Below are 12,558 nucleotides of genomic sequence, written 5' to 3'. Positions count from 1 at the left end.
GTAGAGGAGGCGGCACACGGTGGGGTTGAAACTCACCCCTCGTTCCGTTCCCTCTGCGCTGGACCCTCGTGTGCTTCGCGGCGCAGTGGAAAACGCGGTAATTGCAACTTGAATTGTCAAAAGGAAATATTTAAAGGTCGCAGTAGCGAACACCTTATTAAACATTGTGTAGGGATTCATGAGATTCTTGGTGGAAATAAATACACCAAACCCATTCGCAACTCTTCATACTTTGTGTGCGTCCCGTATTATTTTCTTTTTACTTTCTTCTCTCTCTTTCTTTCTTTCTTTCTTCGCGTTCTTCTTCATCTCTTCTGTTTTCGCTGAATTTTTTCTGCTATAAGGCACCGAACCGTAGAGTAGCTTCTTTGGGACATCGTGCATTGTTCGTGTAGTGGCTGAAAAGGAAGCAGTTCAAACGCGTGCATCTTTTTTTCATTAGGCTGACACAATGCGCCAAGAAAACGCTGCGCGCTGCCAGAGGTATCAGCATTTAAAATTCATCACTTAATTGACACGGCTTCGAACATATACGTTGAAGCTGCTGCATCTTCCGCAAATTGCATTCTCAAAACCACCATACTTTTTCCTATTTACATTCACATACAATTGTTATCATCTCATAGTTAAGCAATATATTATTTTAGAATAGTCATAAATTGATATATTCATAAATTGATAAATGAGATTATTATCGATTATTGGTGTTATTTCATATTATGTAATGAAATGAAAGATTGTTATTTGAATGTTATTAACAGATGCTATGAAGATTAAATCTGTGTGGTAAAGTATGGAATCGGTTTTCCATTTTACCCTCTCATAAATCATGTCGACGATGTCTGTGGAAGAGGTGGGTGGTTGGTTGCTACTTATCTCAGGTAGGTGTCGCAACGCTGGACGAGCTCGAGTTTATATTTATATAATAGGATGGATAGATGGTTGTTTTTGATGAAGTTGGCTCGTTAATGATGGAACGGGGGGAAAAGAAATGTTATCGCGTGAGGCGGAACAAAGTTTTGTGTCAGGCGATAGTACGGGTCCCCTTTGTTAAGTAATCGCTTATTCCGCGGGAAAAGTAAGAGAACTAGATCATCTTTTATTGCGTTTTCTCGAAGGGCGTTTTATCATCGATGCCGAAGAACTTCTAATGGGTCTGTAAATAAAAGCAGCAAGAAGAATCGATGTAAATCTGTTTGATATGCCGATATCGAGAGGGCAAAGGAAGGGACTAATCCATCCCGACGTAGACGTGACACCGACACAGTCCCAAGAGACTAGCAGCTCTCTCACAAGCTCTATCAGATTTACAGTTTATATTATTAAATGAACGTCGGTGCATCATCATCATAGTCATCATCATCATCCCTAGCACTAGATGAGATTAAGACCGGAGCAATGAGGCTCTCTTGTGTGTCACGGTAGGAGGTTTGCAGTGGCGGAGATGCTGGTTGGGGGTGGGTTGGATAGAGGTGGCGGCGGAGTGAGTGGGTGCGTGCGAGTGACATGGTTGGGTCGGGCTTCGGGCGCGATGATTCCCACTGACGTATGTCACTGTTGACGCGTGCTGTCTGATGACACTCTCCGATGATTCTCAACCCCATTGTTTCAAATAACATCCATGTTGTATAACACATATTTGCGGCGGTATCATTCCGTGCGCGAGGGGCGGCGGTGCTACCGCTCGGTTTTGCCCTCGCCGTAGCCGCCCCCTCCATGAAAAATAAAACTAATTAGCACACTCTTCTTTCGCCGACGGGTAATTAATGCCATCCACAAATGCAGAGTAAACTTAAAAATCTAATTAACGGATCCAGCGACGACGTAATAATCAAGCCGATGTCGCAGCGGCAGAGGCGGCAGCTTTTTTTTATATCAAATAGAATCAATATCCCATGGGATATGTAGTTAAGTTACTCTATAACTAATTATAATTTATATATAAAACATAACACAAAATGCAAGAACTTCTTTTACTACATTACATATATAAACTATAAAATCCCAAAAAACAAGATCAAATTAAATAGTCCACACTATACGGAATTTAAACGAAAAATTATATAGCTGTAATAGAAAATATATGATGTAAAGCAAAATAGTAACTCTTCTTTTATAACATCTCATATTATCTTAACAATAACTTTAAAATTCTCCTTCTTTAAAAATATATTGGATAATATATAATTGTTGCATTAACAGTTTATAAATTATTTAATATTATATGTGTATAATGTACATAATTAACGATTTTCGAAATCAAAGGAAAACCTGCATAATTGTAATTTACACATAGGGGGGGGGGAACTTTTAAATCATGTATGGTTCATTAGTATCAAATGATTTGAAAATATTCCCAATTTGCGAAAATCTAGTTAAGCTTTTGTACGTACATTTATTAATTTTAATTGGAAAATATAATGAAAATAATTTTATGTTGTTTTTTAATTAGTAGCTTTGTGGGTAATTATTATTACGTTTATATTTTTGATTGAAATTTTAGTAAATGAAATCATATTATATTTGACTTACAGTCGACGCGACCTTCAATTAAGCATTCGCAAATGTTTGTGCAGTTCGTCGGCCGTTATTGAATCGCATCACGGGACCACCACAATTATATGAATGCAGGCAGGCATCACCTATGGCAAACTGTCCACCGTGTCTGTGTCTCTCCATTCCATTCCATTCCATTCCAAATGGAAGCCCGAGCCCAATCCCGCACCCACACGTCCGTGCGATGTAAATAAAATCGCGTCAATCATGATTGAAGTCTAAACAGCAGTGCATTACGGTGCATGTGTAGAGTTATAGCACGGAGAGAAAAAAAAGGAACGAAAACGAGAAGAAGTAGAAGGAGAGGAAAAAAAAAAGAAGCAGGGAGAACTAAACAGGGGATTAAAATAACTCGAGCGACATCGACATCGAGAGGAGTGCAGTTTCTCTGGTTGGGTAGGGAAGGGACAAAATGCAAGAAAGAGAGAGAAAGTATATATATATAAAAAAATGAGCACTTCAGACAATGTGGGTGTCGACGTGGCGTGCAAATGAAAAAGGTTCGCACAAGATACGCGTAAAGCTTATATTTCTGTTCGATACCGGCTTGTTGAACGAACTATTATAAAACCTATAACGAGTCTTAACGTCTGCAATTTTTTTTTTTTTTGCTAATTGCCCTCTCATTTAAATTGATGCCTCAATGGTCTCATCGATTTTCCAAATGTCTGTAGACACCTCCTACTACTTCTCCTTCTCTTCCTCCCCCGGACGCAATTCCTTCCCGTTCCTTCGCCGTGTTTACCGGCTGCATACAAGATTAAAAACACAAACAAGACAGAACAGCGGCAATATTTCAATCCCGTTTCGCGCGCGACCATAATTATTGCAACAGTCTATTAATGTGGTCGTGACTAATGAGATGGAATACACAGCAGCATCGCTTCTAATTTTAACCTTGGGTAATAGTGTGACCACGACCGAGGACCGTTGCAGACCCTCGAACCCATCGCAGCTGCCACAGTAACTAGAAACTGGGCACCACTAAAAACACCGACAAAAGGGTCCCCATTTAACATCCCTTAACTTTCTCTAATAATTCAACGATCGCACATACTGCAATCATATTTCTTCGAACGTGCTTACACTATTAATAGAACATCTTTAACGTCGCCTTCGACTTTTCATTCTTCTCTACTCTTATTGTTTTTTTTTTGTTCTTACTCCATCTTGCGAAGCGTCAACAGACTTAATCAGCGAGGATCAAATCAGCCAACGGCCACTACTAACACATCGCTCAGTTTTACCGCCTCTAATTACAGTTTTCGCGAGATATTTTTTCCAGATAATCCCGTATTTATTGTGGCCGGATCTCGAAATTGCTGCCAGTGCAGAAGAGAGGAGACTACACGAAGGGCCATTGTTGCAAGCCTCTCCTCTCTTTTTATCCCCCAACCCGTAACTAATTCGGCTGGGCTCAAGCCCAAATATTCTCTCCTCTGTCTGTTGTCATCCCGAGTGTTCGCCAATACGTCGGAGGGGTGCATTAAAATTGAATTATCCACCGTGTACCACGGAGGTAAACAACAGAATAGAATGGGAAATAAAAATAAAACTTGCTGACACGTGCTATCGATAACCGAGACAAATGGATTACCTTCGGTGCGTTGTCATAACACGGTTCCGGTTTCGATTAGCGCCTCGGTAACTTCCCCGACGTTTAATTAGCTCTAAGTTCTGCGTGAAATGCATATTCCAGCTCTCTTCGCTGTATTTTTTTTTCTCTTGCTGTTCTTTCTATTAACTTTTTTTTTCTCAACTACTTTAAACTAATTGGTTGCAGCAATTCACGTTTATTCGCAATACGCTAAAAATTGTCCATCCACGAGTTGCGAGGACGCTTCAAACTTGGGGAAGCAATGAAACAAACAGAAGGCAAGGAGGGTATAAAAAATTTATATATATTTAGAGAGAGAGAGAGAGAGAGAAAGGCTGCGGCAGTTGAAGTTTCATGAAGATGAGATGATGATACAAACGGTTTGGGATGATGTAAATGGCACGCAATAATCTACGTCTGTTGGAGTGTTGGAATAATCCTGTGAAGGAAATGCAGCGCTGTGAGAAGGGCTAGAGGGTCCTTTGTCTTTGATTAGGGGGGAGATCAGTGGACCACATGGGAAGGATAATTAGAGTAGGCAAGTAATCGGTATCCGCATCGCTAATAAGGCAAAAGCGCTCATGTGGCCGGTCCGGAAAGGATTTTAATTGATGCTATTACCGTTCACACGGCCAGCCGCCCGCCCTATATTCAAATTAACCCGAATTGGAATTATTATCGGTTTCGGTTTTAAGACCGGACCTTTGGGAGTTTCACATTGTCCCATCGTCTCCTTGTATCTAAATTAAAAGTTGGTGAGAGGACGGACGGGAGGTCTCGTCGCACTTAATACCTTCTGTGTTTTAATTTCCTAATGAGGGTGTCAGCGACGGATCGTGACATCGTTTCACACCATGCAATCATGCCCTTGGTGTCGTCCTAGGCCTAGGGTGTCGCACCCTTGCGAGTCTCCACTCGACGTCGCCCGTTGCCACCTCTTCAGGCCGAAGGGACCACCACCCCCTTCTCGCATCCCCCGCTGCGTTCACCCTCCTTCAACATATTTGACTGCGCCATCCCCGCAACGCTGGCATTTTTTCTGCAAATGCAATTATGTCGAAAATCAGCGTCGAAAGCTTCAAACAACATATGCATGCATAGACGAGAATAATATTGCATTCTGTTTCCAAAGCAGAGACAACGCTAAACAAAAATAATAATAGTAATAAAAAAAACAAAACAAAACATAACGCGCATGCATATACACAGTGTATCACATCGTTAGCATCGCATTGTGCGCGCCGTGATTATTCAATATTATAATTACAAGATTGCAAATTGCAGCACTGCTCAACCATGAATCGTCGCAAAGATGAGTCGCCTAACTATTGAAAATTTTCGTTTCATCAAACTTTATTATTTTATTTTAATTATTATACATCCATTCATGATCAACTCATACTTCCACAACACAAAGTCTATTCATAAGCTTCTAATTAATTACAACATTATTTGAACGAAATATACAACACAGCTTATACGAATTCTTAAAATAAAGTCATGCAAAAAGAATTCTACTGCAGTTTTGTCACTTTCTATTTAAATCCCGGATTTGGAATTTTCGGTTACATTCGATCTGTTTTCAAATTCCCATAGCACCATCAGATTATGACTTTTGTGATATTCGGTAAAACCACTGCAAACTTTTACAATTTTCATTATTGAAACTGAAATTTGAAAAAAACTTCAATTATAAAATATTTTATTTAATATTATAATGTAATATTATTAAGGGAGTACTTAATTACGGTTAAGTAGAGGGTGGAATATACCGTTTGGAATATAGATTGGTATTTTTGGCCCTCGCCGCTGTCGCCGTCGCGCTTGAAGTCCTTCATCCCATTTCATATTTCTACCAATACATATATTGACATTGTTGAAATCCGATCAGCCGAGCCGATGTGCATCGGCCCCCACCGTTGATCCGTTATCATCGCCGCCCCCGCAGTCGACTCCTTCGTCGGTCGGGACTTGCCGCCCTCCAACAGCCATCCGCAGCCGCACTTCTTTCTGCAGACGCTTAATGGCTTTTAATTAAATTTCTCGGCGACCGCTCAATTCTCCTTTCCAAATGCGTGCAGTTTATTTCACTAATTTAAGTTCACGTAATTAAATTAGATAAAGCATATAAAAACATCCAGTGTGTGCGCAATAAATAAAATGCGCTGCGGCAGACTTTGCTCGTCCATTACAGCAGTCGACTTTGCAATACGTTTTCAAACCAACAAAACGACACAAACGCTCAACAACTTAACGTTAATTAAATTTCAACATAATCATTAAAAAATACTTACAAGCAAATAATTTTCAAAATATTAATAAATAAACGATTTAGGAAATAATTAATTATTACTTAGAACTAACATCATAGCTTAATACACAACATGACTAAAAACTAAAATTATTTACATACAAAGTTAGGCATTTTATCCGCTCGCAAAGGGTTAAGTATACAATTAATTAATTTAATTAAAGAAATAACTGTTAATTCTCTATAAATTATGCAACCAAAGTGTAAATTTATTTGCATTCATTGATTTAAAACAATTTTCATAAAAGAAACAATAGAGGAGACGAGGATGATCATCAACAAAAAGAGCTACATATAAAAATTTGATGTCTTGAATATTTATATAATAATTTAATTGAATTCCTTTCATGTTTAATACTTTTTCTTGACTTTACGCAATTACATTGCACAAGTAAGTTGTTATGTAATATTTTGTAAAATTATAGAGACTTTTCTTATATATGTAAGTATTATAAAATGATTTATATTGTGATTATTTATACTTGTGTCCACAATAGTGTAACAATTCTTCCAACTCCAAGATGATAATAAAACCAAGTCCGTTGACTTGTCTCCTACAGTGTCGTGTTCTACAAATAAACTAGTTTGATCGGTCAGTTTTTGCAGATTTTATTTGCTGCGAATGTGTTTTATTTTTCCCAACACAACTGCACAAAAGCCATATACTTTCTCTCCTACACTCGAAACGCACCGCCTCCAATATATCGATTGTTTAAATATCCAGAGCCGTAACTAATACAAACTAACGAGGACAAGCCACTAAAATGCATTTATTATTGGCCCCGACGTAAAACGTGGCCGAATGCATTACAATTTACCATCCGAATTGCTAGTCACCGTGCATACAATAGATTTTGTTAATCTCATTCCATTTGCAGTAAACTCTAGCACTTACACCACCATCCAGACAACCAACCCACGACCATCCGCCACACAAGCCGATCACATTTCGTTTTCGTTACATTCCAAATCCTGCTGTTATTATGCAATAATCATACTTTTTTGTCGAATCCTGCAAGCAATTCTACCTGCATTACTATCATCCTGCAAGATAACGAATACGTGCTTGCTTTACTAAATTTTGACAACTTTATTTTCAGCTATGTGCATTTAAGATATGCAAATACGGAAACGTTTTTTTTTCTGCAGTTGCAATTAGTTCTGCGTAATTTGCGAGATGACAACCTCGATTAGCGCGCGGTGTTCGGAAACTAAGGATGAGACTGTTTGCGTATCCGAAGCTTCGGATTTAGGTTTTAATCCTGAATAGTAAGTTTACAGTTAGCGCTACGTAAAGCTAATGCGATTATAAATAACGTAATAAATTTGAACGAGCATCTTTTCAACACGTATCAACGAGATGATGTATGCCTTGTTGTAGCTGAGCACGGGTGATGATAATTCCCCTATCTGAGCGTGAAGAGTTGTCGGCGCGGCGCGCGCGAGATGAGATGAGTGGAGCAACATCTTTTCCGAAGATTAAATCTGATGGCGGCAAATGCTATCCAAATTCTTCCGACAATGATGAGCGCTTCTATAGGATATTATTGATTTTTTTGTTGTTGCTGTTGAAAGCAAATTTCGGGTTTGGCGTGAAAAAGGGACACCTTTCATTTGTAACATAATCTCTTTTTTTTTTAATATTTATATAGAAATATTGTAATGTTGTTGGTGTAAACTGTGTGCGAAAGGAAGAGGGAGATTTTTATTTGAAGGTCGTGAATTCGTAAATAATGTGGTAACAATCGGGAGGGAGGATATGGGTTCTGTGAGATGAAAGGGAATACCATGAAGGCTGTGAGGGGTGTGTGTATGCATGCATGCATGGTGTGCTCCTCGGTAAAAACATAGTGTGATAATTGACAAACCACCCTAAAACGCTTCAGTAAATCTTTCAGTGGCCCTCAAAATGCAGCCGCTATAAATAATATTGCCGCCGAGGGTAGATGCGTTCAGCTGCTTAATGCATATTTAAATATTAATATATAAGAAAATTTTGTAATATCGCAGCGAAGGTAATATCATCCACTTCTTCGTGCATCCTTCTCTCTCAAGCACAAGCATGTTGTCCGATCTTCACCCTTAAAGGATAATAAAGGATAAGGATAATAAATTAAGTGGGGCAGCCGTCGCGGCGCTGCCACCCCCCGCAAATTGTTTGTTTATCAAAAGTGACGCTTTCATTCTTAACTTTGACTCTTGTAAATATTTAGATTCGAAATTTATTGCGGAGCCACGTAACCATCGCTACCCCAACAGATTTCCATCTGACTCACTTATTGAGACAAATTCATTTCAAAACGAAAAATAAATGACAAACAAATAAATGTCGTTTTATTCAAGTGCTATTTAAAATAATATAAAAACAATAAATAAAATGTAATATAATCAGGAAACATAATTTATTTACTTAAATCAAATATTAGATTTATTCATTATTAGATAAAAAAAATCCGTTACATTTCCTAAAGATTTATTGGATTTTCATTATCGGTAATGAAACAAAACAAAAATAACATTTAATTAGTTAATATAAGGAGAATATTTTCTATTTTTAGCAATTATTTTCGTATTTAACAAAACGAAACATGACTTATTTGTCTCATTTGAAAATTAGAAACTTTTGTTGTACTATTATTATTATTAGATTTTGATTATAGAAAATTTGGAGAAATCCAAAGAAAAAAATGATGTTATTTTAAGGAATATACTAGGTGTTTATAGAAGGGAGGGAAATGCGATTATATGCATATTTTAGATTTATTCATTATTAGATAAAAAAAAAATCCGTTACATTTCCTAAAGATTTATTGGATTTTCATTATCGGTAATGAAACAAAACAAAAATAACATTTAATTAGTAAATATAAGGAGAATATTTTCTATTTTTAGCATTATTTTCGTATTTAACAAAACAAAACCTGACTTATTTGTTTCATTTGAAAATTAGAAAGTTTTGTTGTACTATTATTATTATTAGATTTTGATTATAGAAAATTTGGAGAAATCCAAAGAAAAAAATGATGTTATTTTAAGGAATATACTAGGTGTTTATAGAAGGAAGGGAAATGCGATTATAAGGCTAATGCGGCTCAATGATCGATTTTTTTGTATGTGATTCAAATCACCCTTCGTGTATTGCGAATGGGGTGTCGTAGAGAAATTTAAAAAAAAAATAGGGGCGCTAAGTGTGTGTGTATGCGGAATTATGCCTGATTGACATACGTCATGGGGAATGTCTCTCGCTGGACATGTGGGAGTGTTGTTTAGATAAACACGAAGGAAATAATATTAATTAGGAGCGGCCTTAATTCGTCCCTTGTTCTATCCCATTATTGTTTGTTTTATTTTCTTCTATTATGTTTTTTTTGTCGTTCTCTCTATTTTTCAGGTCGCTGAAGGCCGTAGGTGTTAACATACGGACGCATTTCACAAATGGTAATAATGGTGGAATTGCGTTCGTGCGGAGAGCGCGTGTATAAACAAAACAAAAATAAATAAAAAATAAAGTAAAGGACGGATGAACGAAAGGAAGACGGGAGAAGAAAATAATAAGAAGAAGAAAATCCGAAAACATGTGGTCCGTCGGACGGAGAGAGTCAGTTCCCCGACGTTCGTACTACAACAGTCAGTATATAGTTCCGATTCTTGTAACTCGGAGGAAGTCTCGAAATAACTCGACTGCGGCAGCCCCTCACGATTTAGGTGAGAACAATGTCGAGGCCCCCTGAAATAATCTCTCCAGTTGTTTTCACCTCCGGCTCCGGTAATCACGAGAGGCATTGTTGCTTGGGGGGTGGCGGGACGACATCGTCGAAAGTGCTTAAGCATTAGGTAATGACCGGTATGCAAGGGGTTACCAGACGCAAAACTATATATATTCTATAGTCAATTGAAATAGATGAGATTTCAAAAGAAAAGAAAAATTTTCAATTATCAATGATTAACTTTTTCACTGAAATTAATTGTAATGTAATTAAAGCAAAATAATTTATTGGAACAATAGATTGAATGGATCCGAAAAATGAAAGCTGAAGAATGTATACATTGCTGTGGTTTTATCCATTTGGCTTTATAAATAAAATATTTCAATTACATGAAACTACCATAAATTACATTGGTGGAGGTCAATTAGTTGAAGAATGGACATCATTTTGGGGATAGCATCAAAGTGTTACGTTAATCAGCGTTGCGTTTTGGTTAGGTGCGATAGTGTGGCGATCTATTGGAGCTTCTGAAGATCGCTTCCGGTCAGAGCGGTGCGTTTTAATGCGTGACGCGCGAATGAAATTTCAGCGAGCTTTCGTTATTTTCTGACATAAACTTGATGATTTACGATCGACAATGACAACGGTGTAAATGTCGTATTTATCTGAGCGACCACCACCCCGAGCCCCGTGCTTTTCTATGTTTTTCAAGCAGGTTGCGTGAACAGAACGCGTACGGACGGCCATGACAATCTACATGTAGTTACGTACTGAAAACCCGCTCCCCCCGATCCGTCGCGCCCCCGCGGGGACGCCGTAAATCAGCCACCCCCTTAATCGCTTAATTTTCGACTCGCTCGCGAACTCCTTCATTTAATTCCACACACATTACTTCCTTCACCTTTCAACCAGGTGAAACCCCTTCCCATTTAGCAAACAGGGAGTGAAGCAGAGAGAGAACACACAAAAAAAAACTAGCGGAAATAGCGAGGGAAGGTGAAAAAAAAACACAAACGGTGGCAGAGGCGAACAAAAAAAATTTATATATATATATATGTATGTAATCGAATGCGAGAGAGGGAGAGTCTGCGACGAAAACAATTCGCATGGCGAAATTTCAATAATCGACTTGTCGTTTCCGCAATTCATTATCCTGCCTGATTGATTTATCATTGCTCACTCGGCGCAAAGGACGAGAACGGAAAAAAAAGAGGAAGAAGCAAAAAAAAAGAAAACGATCGCGCGCACATACATACAGACTCACTCATACATATATTAAAAACCGTTTTATTCTACATATTACACGCTCTATGGGGCGCCGTGAAAGATTTACTTTCGTACCTAACGAACTGCAAAATAAAATATTATTGCTCAAATGCAGCCACCACAATCCCATCATATATTACATTCGATATATGTATGTGTGTATTTATATATGCGTACGTTATTTTATTTCTTTTTTCCCCATTACCATAAATCAGGATTTTGTGTTCATTTTTTTACTTATTTCAAAGAGGGAAAGCGTTTTTCAAAAAGCGATTTCCTTCTTTCCGATATTTTCACGGTTTCATATTCCCAATGCTCGATTGAACTCCCGTCGCTCCTGATTTTCATTATACCGACGTTCCCATTAAAGTAAAGTGTTTGTTTGCTCTTGCTGTCCGCTGCTGCTCTCGCTATATTCTGTACATGTAAATACCATTTTTATTCATCAAGCAATCAAAGCTTTTATTCATTCCGAGACACTCCAAACAAATTGAAGAGATTTATTTTTCAACAATCACCGGCTATGAATTAGTTTCAGAACTTTAAGAAAAAGAAGAAAACAACTTCAATAATATCATTACTTATTGTTAAGAAATATTTATATTCATTTTGTTAGGATTTATGTAATACGCTAACAGTTAATTTCTAGTATTTATAAAATATGCAAATAACAAAAAAAAAATCTGGTAAAAATATATCGACTGTAAATAATAATAAATATGACTTGTCCAGAATTTGTCCACATTTAAATTGTTTTGTTTATTGTCCGCAATGAAGCAGTAGTTGTAACATTTAATTGCTAGGGAAATCCCCCTTGAAATTGAAATGCAAGGCGTCGCATATTTTGCACGTAAATACGTGACAAACCTGAATGCTGCCTTCAAATTTCGTAGGTACCCGTGACAGATTTTCAGCACATTTGGTTTCAATTTAATTCAGGATTATGTTACTACGTGCATTCTGCTTTATATTTGTTTTCAATATTATTATTTTTTTTGTACTATTTTGATATCGTCCAAAGTGATCAATGTTTACTTAATGCCCACCCAATCAATTTCAGTGTGCGTGTATGCATTTGAATATGTTGGCATTAACATTCAAGACATTCGATCCGGACCGCA

This window comes from Nicrophorus vespilloides, unplaced genomic scaffold (genome assembly GCF_001412225.1).
Source record: "Nicrophorus vespilloides isolate i.1.1-1 unplaced genomic scaffold, Nicve_v1.0, whole genome shotgun sequence".
Taxonomy (NCBI): Eukaryota; Metazoa; Arthropoda; class Insecta; order Coleoptera; family Silphidae; genus Nicrophorus; species Nicrophorus vespilloides.
The sequence above is the reverse complement of the archived record's forward strand: the minus strand, read 5'-3'. Positions refer to the sequence as shown.